Source organism: Trachemys scripta, chromosome 1 (genome assembly GCF_013100865.1).
Source record: "Trachemys scripta elegans isolate TJP31775 chromosome 1, CAS_Tse_1.0, whole genome shotgun sequence".
Taxonomy (NCBI): domain Eukaryota; kingdom Metazoa; phylum Chordata; order Testudines; family Emydidae; genus Trachemys; species Trachemys scripta.
The window spans coordinates 76,398,126-76,412,608 of NC_048298.1; the positions used below are offsets into that span (position 1 = coordinate 76,398,126).

The following is a 14,483-nucleotide window of genomic DNA, read 5'->3' on the forward strand; positions in this document are numbered from 1 at the left end:
GAAGGAGAAAGGAGGAATATGTTAAAGGAACTTTTGGTTGTTGGACTTAAGAACCTGAGGCAAAAGACACTGCCCAACATACTCTGTGGTGGGTATTTTGCTCATGATCTTATGCTTATGAATCCTGCTGTGACGTTGCACGCCATGTTTTATGGAAATATGATCATGAGTGTAAATATGATGTAACTGGAATATGCTTTATGCAAAAGATCTCTTGTAAGGTATCATAACAAAGGTTATAACCTACTGAATATATTCCTCCTATTTGTATGCATGTATCATTCTTGTATCTGAAGCTAAAAATATGAAGTATAACTCTGAGGTCCTATTATAATTATGCAAAGTGGGCCATTAATGGTGGTTTAGAATCTTGATGGCTCCCATTGACCCAGTCAATTGGTTGTAAATGGTTCATTTACGTGCAAACCTTCCTGTGTATGTATGGGCCAACACAGGAAAAATAGAGGCTAGGGGTCTTACAGTGACGTGACCAGGTCACATGATGCTGGAATCCATCTTAATCCTTGTACTTTTCCATTGACGAGGCGGGGTGGGGACAAGCACAGATAAAAGATTCCAGCCTTGTGCCAGAGCTATAAAAGGGGGTGGAGCAGAAAAAAGGGGGTGGCCAGCCATGAGAAAAGCCCTGCTTACCCCGAGATGTCTGCTAGATCTAACAAAGACTATACCAGGGGAAAGGACTGGACCCAGACTAGGAAGGAGTCTAGTCTGTGAAAGAAGCTTATTGGAACATCTTTGAGGGTGAGATATTACCTGTAATCAGTTTCTTAATGTATTAGGCTTAGACTTGTGTGCTTTGTTTTATTTTGCTTTGTGACTTACTTTGTTCTGTCTGTTATTACTTGAAACCACTTAAATCCCACTTTTTATACTTAATAAAATCACTTTTGTTTATTAATAAACCAAGAGTAAGTAATTAATACCTGGGGAAGCAAACAGCTGTGCATATCTCTCTATCAGTGATATAGAGGGCGAACAACTTACGCATTTACCCTGAATAAGCTTTATACCGAGTAAAACAAATTTATTTGGGGCTTGGATCCCATTGGGAACTGGGTGTCTGGGTACTAGAGACAGGTAACCTGCTGAGCTGTTTTCACTTAAAGCCTGTAGCTTTGGAGCGTGGTCCAGACCCTGAGTCTGTGTCTCGCTCAACAAGACAGGGTTCTGGAGTCCCAAGATGGACCATTTATTTACTCATATATCTTTTATATAGGCATCAATCTTGCAATTGGTCCAAGTGGAAAGACCTCTGTGTTTGTAGGAATGAATCTATTAATCCAATTATAGGATTGGGACTTTAAATTATAAATTCTTAGGAGCACTGATTGGGTCTTATATGTCCTGTAAATCTAAAGGACACTTTTGGGTGCAGTAAACCAAATAATGCTTTACAGTATCAGTTTATTGATGATGGCACAGTCCAAAAAAAAAAAAAAAATCTCTATAACACTTGCTCGCTCCACTTGCTAGAACATGCTGTGCTGGTTGTATTTGTAGTTGATCTCTTTATGGCAATGGATGAAGCTCATGGGTCTATGCTGATATTATTAAATCTATCTGCTGCTCCACTGCAAAATCCTCATCGTGGCACAGCGGTGGCCCTGGACGTCTGACAGCTATGATAGCGGGGCGTATGCCCTGGTAGGTCTAACCATGCTACAAAGGTGTCAGACTATTCAATCCAGGGAGGGGGACTGCTCTCTCAGAAAGAGTGCATCTCCTTCTACTTAGAGGTTGAAGGCTAGCTAAACTTGAGGAGGTACGCATGCCTGCCTGCCTAGCCAGTGGGATGGCTTGAAGTTAACAACTAAAACTACACGAGTAAATGGGTCTTAGTTCCCTGCACGTCATCAAACTAAGGTGGCAGAGTGGAAAATGAGCGACGAGAGGCTGCTAGGCCAACAAGGAAAAGGACAACTCTCGCTGTGTGTACTTACAATTGTAGGTTGCTGGCGAGGGAGGAAACATTAAACCATCTGATGGAGGAGAAGAAAAGGATAAGATGCGATATCCTTGGTGTCAGCGAAACCCAACAAAAGAAGGAGTTGGAAGTCAACTGGAAGGATGGAAGCACTGTGAGGCTTGGAAAGGAAGATGGCACTAGAAATGTTGGAGGAGTCAGATTTCTCGTCAGTAAGGATTGGTCTTTGAAAGTCATATCATGCCAGCTAATATCATCATGTATTGGTGTGTTGCATCTTCAGATGGAGTCAAAAGCTACCCTAAAGGTCATCCAGGCCTATGCTCCCACAAGTGCAAGTGAGGATGAAGAAATGGAAGAATTCTACCAAGAGCTCGAAAGAGCCCTTGTGCAAAAGTCCACTTACACTATCACGATGGGAGATTTTAACGCCAAGGTCGGGCGAGGGAAAGCTGGTGAAAAGTTCATAGGAAGATACGGCAGTGGCGAAAGGAATGAAAGAGGAAAAAGGCAGGTAGTAATGGCAGAAACGAAAGAACTGTACGTGGCAAACATCTAGTACAAAAAGAAGACCGCAAGAGGGTGAATGTTGATCACACCAAACGCAAAGAGCAAGAATGAAATTGACTATATTTTAGTCAATAAAAGGTGCATTGTTCAAGACGTCTCTGTGGTGCAGCCTTTCAACACCGGCAGTGACCATCGCCTGCTTAGCGCGAAGTTGATTTTTGACCAAGTGGCAGAAAAAAAGGCGTTACAGATGGTAAATAGGAAACAGCGGCCGAAGACATTCGATGAAGCAAAGCTGAAGAAAGTGATTTCTGGGTTTGACTGGAGCCAGACGGAAAAGCGTGATGAGGACTATAGCATCTTTGCTGACAAGCTGAGATGTTGCATAAAAGCAGCTGAAATTGAAAAGCTGAAGAAGGCGAAGGGAAGATTCTCTAATAAAACGAAAAGCTTGCTGGAAAAGCAGAGAAATATGAAAAGGAGCTCAGATAACAACCTCGAGTACTCCATTCTGTGCAAGCTTATACAGCGAAAACTGAAGGATGACTTTAAGAACTTCCAGAAAGAAAAGCTCCTCAAAATAGCTGAATTATGCAAGAGCCTCAAGACATACAAGCAGGAATTGATGCAGTATAGATTGAGTGTAACAGCATTGAAGAACAAGGACAGACAGACAGTAATCGATAGAGCAGGAATGGTGGAAGTCTGCAAGGACTTTTATACAGAAATGTTCAATTCAAGAATCAACGTCCCTCTCCCAACGCTGCAAGAGTCAGAAGAACGCGTCCCCCCCAATAATTGTCAGCAAAGTCCAAAACGCACTATACCAGATGAAGAAGGGAAAAGCTCCAGGCAAAGATGGAATAACGTCAGAAATTATTTCTGCAGGAGGGGAAAAAATTTGGAACACCCTCGCTTTAGGATTCAGTCGATATCTTGAAAAAGGAAAAATACCATCAAGCTGGAAGGAGTCGAACACCTTCTTGTTGCACAAGAAGGGCGATTGAGAAAATCTTAAGAACTACCACCCTATATGCCTGCTCTCTCACATCTACAAGCTCTTTACAAAGGTGATAACAAACCAAGTCTCACAGAGTCTGAATGAACAACAGCCAAGAGAGCAGGCAGGGTTTCAAAGAAATTTTAGCACAATCGACCATATATTTAACCTTAGCCAGCTCCTAAAAAGAGCGAGGAAATACAAACTCCCACTTTGCATTGCTTTCGTCGACTATGAAAAGGCCTTCGATAGCATCGAGTTTAATGCACCATTAAAAGCGCAGGGTATTAACACACAGAGCAGTGTATTAACATGCAGTACATCAGTTTGTTGAAGGAAGTGAATACTGGATGTACAACAGACATTACTCTCCTCCACTTCCCAATCGAGAAAGGCATAAAGCAAGGAGATACGATTTCACCAAAACTATTCGCCACCTGCCTCGAAATGGTTATGAACAAGATCAATTGGAGGAGTGGTGTCAACATAAACAGAGAACAATTATCTCATCTCAGATTCGCAGACGACATCGTACTAATTGCTGAAAGCATCAACCAACTGCAGAGCATCCTACGAAGACTCGACAAGAAAAGCACTCAGGTCGGCCTGAAGATGAACTGCTGCAAAACGAAATAGATGCGATCAGACGTCTTACGAAATGCCCGAATAACGGTAACAGGAAAAGAAATCAAAGAAGTGGAACAGTACATATATTTGGGCCAAGAAGTTAATGTGCACCAAGACCTAAACGGAGAATTCTCGTGAAGGATTCAAGGAGGATGGTGTGCGTTTAATTCCAACAAGGACATCCTTAAAGGAAAAATCTACAAGACCACACGTACAAACATCTTCAATTCAACAGTGCTGCCAGCCATGCTGTATGGCAGTGAAACATGGGCACTGACAAAGAGAGAAGAGCAGCGGCTGTTGGTAGCTGAAAGGACAATGGAACGAGCTATGTTGGGAATTTCCCTTCTGGATCGCATCCCAAATGAAATGATCAGAGAACGCAGTGGTGTGAAAGATATTGTCGTGGAAAGCAGATATAACAAGATGCGACGGGCGGGCCATACAGCATGGCTCTCGGACAATAGGTGGACCGCAATCATTGCTGAGTGGTACCCACAAGAGCAGAAAAGACCACCTGGTCGGCCTCCAAGAAGATGGGAAATGACACTGTTAAACGCTTCGGACGAACGTGGAGAAGAAAGACAAGAGTGCGAGAAGAATGGCGGACGTGTTGTGATCAGCGCAGCTGAAGACTGATCGATCCAGGTGATCTGCTGCTTTGGATACTAATGATCATGAGGTGTTGTTGATCAACTTGCCTGTGGACCTATGCAGCAGCAGATGGGGCTGATTTTAGATGGCTCGGGGTTCTCAAATCGCTCCTCTTCCCTAAGAGTCATCGCATACAGGGCTCCATTTAGTTACACCTTTTCTTCAGTGCACAGTATATATAGGATCATTGAGAGGGTATGTGAGGAGATATGGCTTGTGATGCCATCAGTATGCTGATGACACACAACTCTGACTTCTTTTCATCTCAGCCAGCCAGAATAGTAAACTGCATTACCTTGTAGTTGTTTGAAATGGGAGCATGGTTGAGATGTAGTTCAATCTAATGACTTGAATATAACACATTATAGTTAATATAGTCCAATACTTTAAGTGAAGTGTAGAGAACGGATGAGCAAGTTCCATCAATGGCATCATCTGTGACCTAGGAACCTCTGGGTGCCAACTGACAGAAGGCACAGGGAGTGTAGACACTTTTACACTTTAGCTGGGTTAGATATATGCATAATAGTTCACCAAAGGGTGGCATATGAGCTTTCTACCAAGAGCCAGTATCACACTAGTCATCATAATCATTGCCAAATGTATGTCAGGATAATATTTCAGAAATTATCCATCTATACTGTGAATTATGTTCTTAAGGTAGGCAGATCACCAGAAGGGGACACTCCACAGACAGATTCTTTTCAGGCAGGGATAACAGATGCTTACCTCACTGTCTGGACATTGTATACCAGTGGTTCTCAACCTATGTACCATTGTGGGCTGCATATACAGCTGTCTATGTGTTATGTGGGCCCCATCCACAAAATATGTTTGATGTCTGTATGGCCCTGAGGATGTCACATGGGCCGCAGATGTGTGCTGATTGGGCCACAAGCGGCCCATGGGCTGAGAACCATTGTTGTATACTGTCCACTTTATAATGGCAGTGGTCTATTTGCATAGTGACTGTGATACCAGTGGAAAGATTCTGTAAATTTATTCTTGTAGATTTCACAAAGAAATAAACAGCAGGAAGGGATCCCGTTTACAAGTAAAGACAGTGGATTGTGGGGGCATAGCCAAGAGTGGAGAGGTATACTTGGCATACCTAGCATACCTTCACACCTAGCAGACAGTGTGTCATCTCTCATGAAAAAGGGATCACAGCCTGCCTGGCTGGAAAGTGCTGGTGAACAATATTTTATTAGGCATGAGAGTATCTTGTTAACTAAGACTAAACCCTAGAACGCATGCTATGCATGTTATTTTTATATGTAACCCTTTGTTTCCGATACTTCAACTTGCTATCCCTGGAATCTCTATACTTAGATAAATCAACTTTTGTTTTCACTCAAAACATAACTAAGTGATAAGCATTAAGAGGAGTGGTAACCAGTAAGTTAAGAGCAACAGAGGGTCCTGTGCCACCTTTGAGACTAACAGAAGTACTGGGAGCATAAGCTTTCGTGGGTAAGAACCTCACATGCAAGCATCTGAAGAAGTGAGGTTCTTACCCACGAAAACTTATGCTCCCAGTACTTCTGTTAGTCTCAAAGGTGCCACAGGACCCTCTGTTGCTTTTTACAGATTCAGACTAACAGGGCTACCCCTCTGATACAGTAAGTTAAGATATACCTATTTGGAAGCAGTGAATCTGTGAATAATGCAAGTGCCCCATGGACCAGGGGCTGGACACTCTAGGAGATGCTCAGCGGGCTCGAGGGAGCTGACACAATCAAGGCATCCTCAGGCTAAGGACAGGTAGCAGTGAGCGTGGGTACACAGGGAGCATCACACCATCACAGTTAGAGACCCGATGGCTTCACATCCTTTCTATTTGCCAGGAACGTTTTTAAAGGCTTGACACGCACCCTGTGGCTCCCTCCCTCACAAGCCACCAGACCATGGCTATGGATCTTCCCCATCAGCGTGTCCCAGCGCACGGCAGTCTCCGCTCGCACACAGCCTCCACCAGCAAGAGCCGTGCTCTTGTCCACGCGGACCGAGGCCCTCCCACAGTGCGTGGCCGCGCTCTGCAGGGAGGCAGCTGCGCTCTCCCACCCGACCACAGCCAGGCTTCGGCTCCGGCTCCTCAGCCGCGCAGGGCGCTGCCAGCGGGAGGCTGCGGCGCGGCTCCCTCGCAAGTGCCCGGATAACGCGCCCCGAGCCCGGGACCCGTGGAGGCGGGACGTGGGGAGCAGACGGGGGACGCCGCTACCACCCCAACTGCGCTCCAGGCCCACCGGCGGCCTCCCCCGCGCCCGGCAGCTCACATCCCCCGCTTCCCGCCCCATCCCCCCACCGCCGCGCCCTTCTGCCCTCACCCCTCTCCGTGGAAGCTACTGCAGGCAACGGCTGCTGCTAGGCGACGCCATCAAACATTGCTCTGCGGCCGCGCTCAGCCAGAGCAGGGACGGACCCGGATACACGTAGACGCCGATCGAATCAAAACTCCCGCGGGACTACAAGCCCCAGCGTGCACAGCGGACCCGGCGGAGACTACCACTCCCGGCATGCAACGCGCCACAAAGGACGAGGACGGCTCTCAATGGCACATAATTACATGCGTCTGACGAAGTGGGCATTCACCCACGAAAGCTTATGCTCCAATACATCTGTTAGTCTTAAAGGTGCCACAGGACACTCTGTTGCTAATGGCTCATAAGACCGCGTTGTGCAAGGGGGAATCCGCCAACCCTAAATCCAAGACTACATTTCCCAGCATGCCATGCGGCATCGCCGAGACTACAGGTCCCAGTACCTTAGGCTACCTCAAGCCAGCCCGCACGCTGGGACGTGTAGTCTGAAGGGATAACTCCCGGCATCCTTCGGGCGGGCGGTGGCTCCGCGCTTGCGTAGTGCAGAAGGGCGCGTCCCCGCTCTCCCTAGCCCGGGCTCGGTGGCCGCGGAGCGAGTTATGGGTGTTTGCAGCAGGGAGTGCGCATTACCCCACGGCGCCAGGTAGGGGAGCGCTGCCAGGGAGGGGCGATGGGGGCGGCCGGGCTGGGACCTGCCCCAGGCGAGTGGGGTGGAGGGAATACGGCGGGGTGGTTGATGCCGCCCGCGGTCACCCGCCGGGGAGGGGCTGCTCCGCCCGTGCCGCGACGCGCTCACCCCGCCCCGCTTCCCTCCCCCGGCTCCTGCGCGCCTCTTGCTGCCCCTGCTCTGAGTCTTGCCTCAGCGTCGGCTGCGAGGTCCCTATACCGCCCCGAGTACGGGTCCTTCCAGGCCTGCCTCAGCCGTACACCCCTTCCCGCCCGCAGAGCAGGGGTCTGCCCCGGCTCCGGACCCCTAAGGCCCTCTCTCCGCAGTTCTGCACCCCGGGAGAGGCTGCATTGCAGTGCTCCTGTCCACATACAGATGGCATGCTGTGATTGGGGGCTCCTTGGGGCAGGGAGCAGTTTCTTGAGTTGTGCAGTGCCTGACCCAACGGGTATCCCCTACCTCAATACAAATAAGCTATTGAAAATATTAGGATATTCAAAACAACAGAAAACCCAATAGCATACCGACCTCAAAGCTGAGCTTGGTTTTTCTCATTATTGTTCCTGCCTTGCAAGTGGATCTGTAGCTGTTAGTTTTTCCATAGTCTTCTTTGTATGTACTGTTGAATTTTGATGCTCAACCATGCCTGGCACATTTTAGATTATTTGACTCTCCCTATGTGCATACATGCCTCATCCTGATTGTAACCCCTCTCATCCTTGAGGGAGTGTTCAAATTCTAATATAGTTTCCTCAGAGGTCACTTTCACTTTTTTTCTAGGCATGGAGTTGCAGGTAACCAATCCCAATGTAAACAAAAGCAATGCTTAGGCCATGTCTACAGTACAGCAGCTATGGCAGCACAGCTACAGCACTGCATTGGCCTGGGATGGCGAACCGCAGCCAGTGGGAGCCGCGATCGGCCAAACCTGCGGACGCGGCTGGTAAACAAGCCGGCCTGGACCGCCAGGGGCTTTCCCCGCACAAGCAGCGGCCCGACTTTGAGAAGCACTGCAGTAGAGTAGGCGTTTCGTATATCAATGGGAAGGATTTGTCCATCAGTGGAGTTAATCCACCTCTCAGGGAGGTGGTACTTAGGTTGTCTACTTAGGTTGACCTTAGAAAAAATGTAGAAAAATTCTTAATGACATTGCAAAGGGTGCGCAATTTTTCACAAACCTGAGGGATATAGCTATGTAGATCTAATTTTTAGGTGTATACTAGGTCTTATTTAGCGGGGTGGGGACAGGAAGGAATATACAGAAATCCAGAGAAGAGTGTAACAAACTTCACTGTGACTTAACCAAGCTAAGTGAGTTGGCATCATGATGGCAAATGACATTGTATGTAGGTAAATGCAAAATAATGCATACTGAAAAGAAATATTAAACTGTTCGTATGCCCAAGAGCAGTGGTCCCCAACGTGGTGCCTGCGGGCGTCATGGCATTTATGTGCACCACCTAGTACACAGCAGGGGAGAGAAGCTGCGGCTCTGCGCCTGCCGGGGACAGAGAACTCCGGGGCTGCAGGCTGTGGGCGCCAGTGTTCTCGGGCCCAGGCAGGCGTAGTGCCGAGGCTTAAGCCGGAGAGGAACCGCGGCCCCACGCCTGCCGGGGACAAAGAACTCCAGAGCTGCAGGCTGTGGGCGTTGGTGTTCTCGGTCCAAGGCAGGCGCAGTGCCAAGGCTTAAGCCAGAGAGAAGCCGCGGCCCCGCACCTGCTGGGGATAGAGAACTCCGGGGTGAGGGGCTCCCGGAGTGTGTGAGGAGCCGGGGAGGGAGGGAAGCGGGACTTGGGATGCAGGGAGGGAGGGAGGAGGAGGGGTCCTCCTGCCGCCACTACTGCTGTTCTGAATCTCCCCAGGGCGGCACGGCATTTCCCTGCACAAGTGGGCTGGGCAGGGGGCGCGGATCCCGGCTCGCGCGCTGATGAGACAAGTGGCTGGGCAGCTCGAGCTGCCAGGGAGCTGCCCCCTCCTCCTCCCGCACCCAGCCTGCTGCGCACCTCCCTCGCCTCAGCCCTGTGCTGCTTGCCCCGGGCCCCCACAGTGCCGGGGTGGAGAGAGGCAGAGCCCGGCTCCGAGCAGGGCAGCGGGGGATACTGCCCCGCCATGGGAACCTCGCGGCTCGGGCACCTGGGGGTCAGTGTCCGTCCTCTCAGCTCTGCCTGCACAGGGCTAGGGAAGCAGCTGTCAGCGCCTGCCCCTCTCAGCCCTTGCACCCCCATCCCGCTCACTGCCTCTTCACTTGTACCTCCCCCGATCGCTCCTTCACCGAACCCCTTCCCCTTGTACTCTCCCTTCACCCGCACCTCTCCCCTTGTACCCTCCCCCAGCCCTCTCCTCCCACACCTCCTCTTCCCGTGCACCTCTTCTCCCACAACCCTCCTGATACCCCCTCTCCTCCTCCACCTTCGTCCACGAGTACATCACACCCCACTCCTCTGCCAGTGTAGAGCCCCCAAGCACCCCCACACCCGCTCCTCTGCCTGAACCCTCTTTACTACATCCCCATCCCTTTCTAGGTACAAGGTTTGAGGGTTAGTCCCTATGCCTTCCATGTGCATTTGGGTGCGGGTGGGGGAGGGCAGCCAAAAAATTTTTTGCTTGGGTGGCAAAAACCTAGAACCGGCCTTGCCCCGGCAGATGCGGGACCCGCCTAGTGCCCAGCAGGGGAGAGAAGCCGGGTCCCCTCGCCTGCTGGGGACAGAGTACTCCGGGGCTGCGGGCGCCGGTGTTCTCTGTCCTCGCGGCTTCTCTCTTCTCTCTGGATTCATATATTATGTAATATTAAATATGATGTTTTTTGTATTATTTAATGTACAAATACAAAATAAGCCTTGAAAAATTGTTGGTGCCCGCCACACTCTTCTGAAAACATGAATGTGCTACTGGCCACAAAAAGGTTGGGGACCACTGCCCTAGAGGGTTCTGAGTCAACTATCTACTCCTGTAGGAATTCTGTGCCAAAAAATTAAAAATTCTGCAACCGAAATTAAAAATTCTCTACGCCAGCCGAACTATAAACCAGACTTTCTATGAAGATTAGAAATGCTGGTTTATAGAGCTTTCTAGTTGGTATGGGGACGGATAACATAGATTTTATTGTATAAGGAACAGAATGGAGAATCTTACAGCAAATATCCCATAAATCTAGATGTTGCCTCATCTAGTAAACTGCAGTACTGGTCCTCCAGTTTCAAAAAGAATATTGCAGATTGAGGGAAGGTTTGGAGAAAGGCAAATAAACTATCAGAAGGATGGAAAAACTTTTATGAGAGATTGAAAAGACTAGGAGTGATTACCTGAGAAAGGAGCTAAACAAGAAGGAATAGGATAAAGTATACAAAATAATGAATGGTACAGAGAAGGTGGACTGGAAGCTTCTGTTCTTCATGTCTCATCATATAATGAAAAGTGGGACAGTCAGTGAAATTAAAAACACCAAATTTAAAACCAATAAACACAACATATAATTAAACTTTTGGAACTTGTAGCCACAGGCTGTTGTTGAAACCAAAGGCTTAGAAGAGCTCTGTTTCTTTTGGAAAGAATTAAAGTTAGTAACTGTTTGTTATTAATGTTTTCAGTTGAGAGCTTCTGAAAGAAATCAACGAAATTGGAATATATCTGAACCCTCAGAAATATTGAGAAGATGTAAATTATATGTAATATTTTTCAGGAGTTAGAACTCTAGCACAAAAACTTGCTACAGGTTACTTAACAGTCCTAGTATCTGAGGAATTTTAATGGAGACCTATTCTTGTCAGGTTCCCACGCAGTTTTGAAAAACACTGAGTGACTCAAACTGGTATTCACCTATGTAAAAGTGTGTGTGGTGCTGGACCATGAACTGTTCTTAATGCATTTCTTCTGTGCTGGAATTACTTTACCATCTTTACACAGAACTTGAAAAGGTTTATTAGAGCAGTAAAGTATTCTGGGAATAATATAAAAGACACACTATACAAGACTTATACACTGTATACAAGACTTACACAATGTAAATGTATTTCCCTTCTACCATTTGCATATGGAATAACCAAAGGTGTAAAATAGTAAATGTGTGGAAAAAGTAGTAAATGCTACACAACCAGCAGAAGAGGAATATTCAGTCCACTCCCAGTTGTATAAAATTGGTTCTCAATTAATTGAAAGTCTGTCTGATCAATATAAGCCCAATTCTTTTTTTTTTCCTGCAAGATTCCATAGTAGGAATGATGTTGCAGAGAGCTTGCTTACCACAGGATTGCTAATTATGAAATCATGAATAGGTGTACCATACTTTGAATTACAATAGCATTTCTGTCTAAACAGGAATTTTCTAACTTCTCCACAAAGGTAGTCAGATCATCTTGAAAACTGACATGCAAATTCAGGCTAGAGTTTATGGTTTAAATTTAGGGCTGTTTGGTCTAGGGGTTCCTGGTTACTCGCAAAAGTCCTACTCCTTATTCCCCTTATGGCCTTTTTTTCTAAATTCAATTTTCTTAACCATTTTTGTTGGGGGAAGGGGCATATCTGTGGGCAACACCCAAAGGAACATCGTTGTTCTAGCATAAAATGCCAGCACGGTACATGGAGGGCATTGAGAACCCTTGCACACAAAATACCCACTAGTTTAGGGTGAAAGCCAGGAGACCGTGAATTAAAGTCTTCTGTTTAACTGGCAATATTTATTTGCCTCTCATGATTCTTATTATTGGTTAATACCCCATATTCTCTACTTAGGATAGACATCTGTCATATCCCCACCTGTCTTACCAGTAGGATAACTGAGATTGTGTCAGCTTTCTGTGGATAGTACAGGTAATAGACCTAGGTCCTTAAAGTACAAGACTCAAGTCTTCATTCAGCCACCCTGGCTTTTGAAATGACGGTATCAAATATCAGTGCTTACCTAGTCTGCCAGTAACAACTGCCCTAACGACTAGATCAGCGATTCTCAAATTGTGGGTCATGACCCCATTTTAATGGGGTCACCAGGGCTGGCTGCTTTGGCCTCCCAGCCTGGGGCATTGGGGCTTTGGCTCTTTCTCACCTACCCCCGCCCTGGGTGATGGGGGCTTGGGCGGGCTCAGGCTTTGGTCCCGCCCCTCCTGGGGTCCTGTGGTAATGTTTCTTGTCAGAAGGCGGTCACAGTGCAATGAAGTTGGAGGACTCCTGCACTAGACTACAATTCCTTTACCGAACTAGGAATAGAATTCGGGGATCCTGATTCCCAACATTCTAATGATGTCTTGCAAAAAGTTTTGCAATGTATTTGGAAGATGTGTTAGCTCCAGGGGCAGAAGACTGTGGTGTGGATTTGAAGGTCCCTAATGCTGAATTCAGAGTAGCAGCCGTGTTAGTCTGTATCCACAAAAACAACAGGAGTACTTGTGGCACCTTAGAGACTAACAAATTTATTAGATTATAATCTTTCGTGGACTACAGCCCACTTCTTCGGATGCATATAGAATGGAATAAATATTGAGGAAATATATATACACACACACACATACAGAGAGCATGAACAGGTGGGAGTTGTCTTACCAACTCTGAGAGGCCAATTAAGTAAGAGGAAAAAAAACTTTTGAAGTGATAATCAAGATAGCCCAGTACAGACAGTTTGATAAGAAGTGTGAGAATACTTACAAGGGGAGATAGATTCAATGTTTGTAATGGCTCAGCCATTCCCAGTCCTTATTCAATCCTGAGTTGATTGTGTCTAGTTTGCATATCAATTCCAGCTCAGCAGTCTCTCGTTGGAGTCTGTTTTTGAAGTTTTTCTGTTGTAAGATAGCCACACGCAGGTCTGTCACTGAATGACCAGACAGGTTAAAGTGTTCTCCCACTGGTTTTTGAGTATCATGATTCCTGATGTCAGATTTGTGTCCATTAATTCTTTTGCGTAGAGACTGTCCGGTTTGGCCAATGTACATGGCAGAGGGACATTGCTGGCACATGATGGCATATATCATATTGGTAGATGTGCAAGTGAATGAGCCCCTGATGGTATGGCTGATGTGATTAGGTCCTATGATGATGTCACTTGAATAAATATGTGGACAGAGTTGGCATCGGGCTTTGTTACAAGGATACGTTCCTGGGTCAGTGGTTTTGTTCAGTGATGTGTGGTTGCTGGTGAGTATTTGCTTTAGGTTGGGGGGTTGTCTGTAAGCGAGGACAGGTCTGTCTCCCAAGATCTGTGAGAGTAAAGGATCATCTTTCAGGATAGGTTGTAGATCTCTGATGATGCGCTGTAGAGGTTTTAGTTGGGGGCTGAAGGTGACAGCTAGTGGTGTTCAGAACATAGAGCTTATGCTCTAATAAATTTGTTAGTCTCTAAGGTGCCACAAGTACTCCTGTTCCTAATGCTGAAGTGAGTCAGTATAATTCAACGTATTGGAATTTCTGTCTTGCCCATTTAAAGTTGCAGCCAGTTTTCAGTTTATAAATTTTCACATGCTTTCCTTAATTCACCAAAAAAGTCAAATGGTTTTGGCCTCACAAAGGTAGGCTTTGGCCTGACAAAGGTTTCACAAGGTAACTTCTCACAGAGCCAGAAACATAATCCATGTTCTTCAGATAGCAGAACCTACTCATCCACTAAGGGTACGTTGACATGTACCTCCTTCTCTTACATAGCAAAAAACAAGCATGCAAAGTCACTCCCAGCTGAATACATGAATGCTATGCTCAGCCATCTATGAATAGGTACAGTGCGACATATCCCTTGGTCCCAGCCTCATATCCCTTGGTTCCAGCCTTGACCCCCAG

The 14,483-nt window shown here is 47.0% G+C and overlaps 2 protein-coding genes across 4 annotated transcripts in view; one reads left to right on the forward strand and one right to left on the reverse strand.

Annotated features, from left to right (window-relative positions):
* CEP290 (centrosomal protein 290) overlaps positions 1-7,174 on the reverse strand; it is a 113,840-nt gene extending 106,666 nt beyond the window's left edge. The window contains exon 1 of one of the 2 annotated variants that reach the window (XM_034772369.1): positions 7,064-7,172. The gene's annotated coding sequence lies outside the window, so the exon portion shown is untranslated. Of the gene's footprint in view, positions 1-7,063 lie in introns of both variants that reach the window. The other variant, XM_034772383.1, reaches the window with a different exon arrangement.
* Positions 7,175-7,569: 395 nt separating this feature from the next.
* TMTC3 (transmembrane O-mannosyltransferase targeting cadherins 3) overlaps positions 7,570-14,483 on the forward strand; it is a 51,880-nt gene continuing 44,966 nt past the window's right edge. Inside the window, exon 1 of one of the 2 annotated variants that reach the window (XM_034772419.1) lies at positions 7,570-7,700. The gene's annotated coding sequence lies outside the window, so the exon portion shown is untranslated. The remainder of the gene's footprint in view (positions 7,701-14,483) is intronic. The other variant, XM_034772428.1, reaches the window with a different exon arrangement.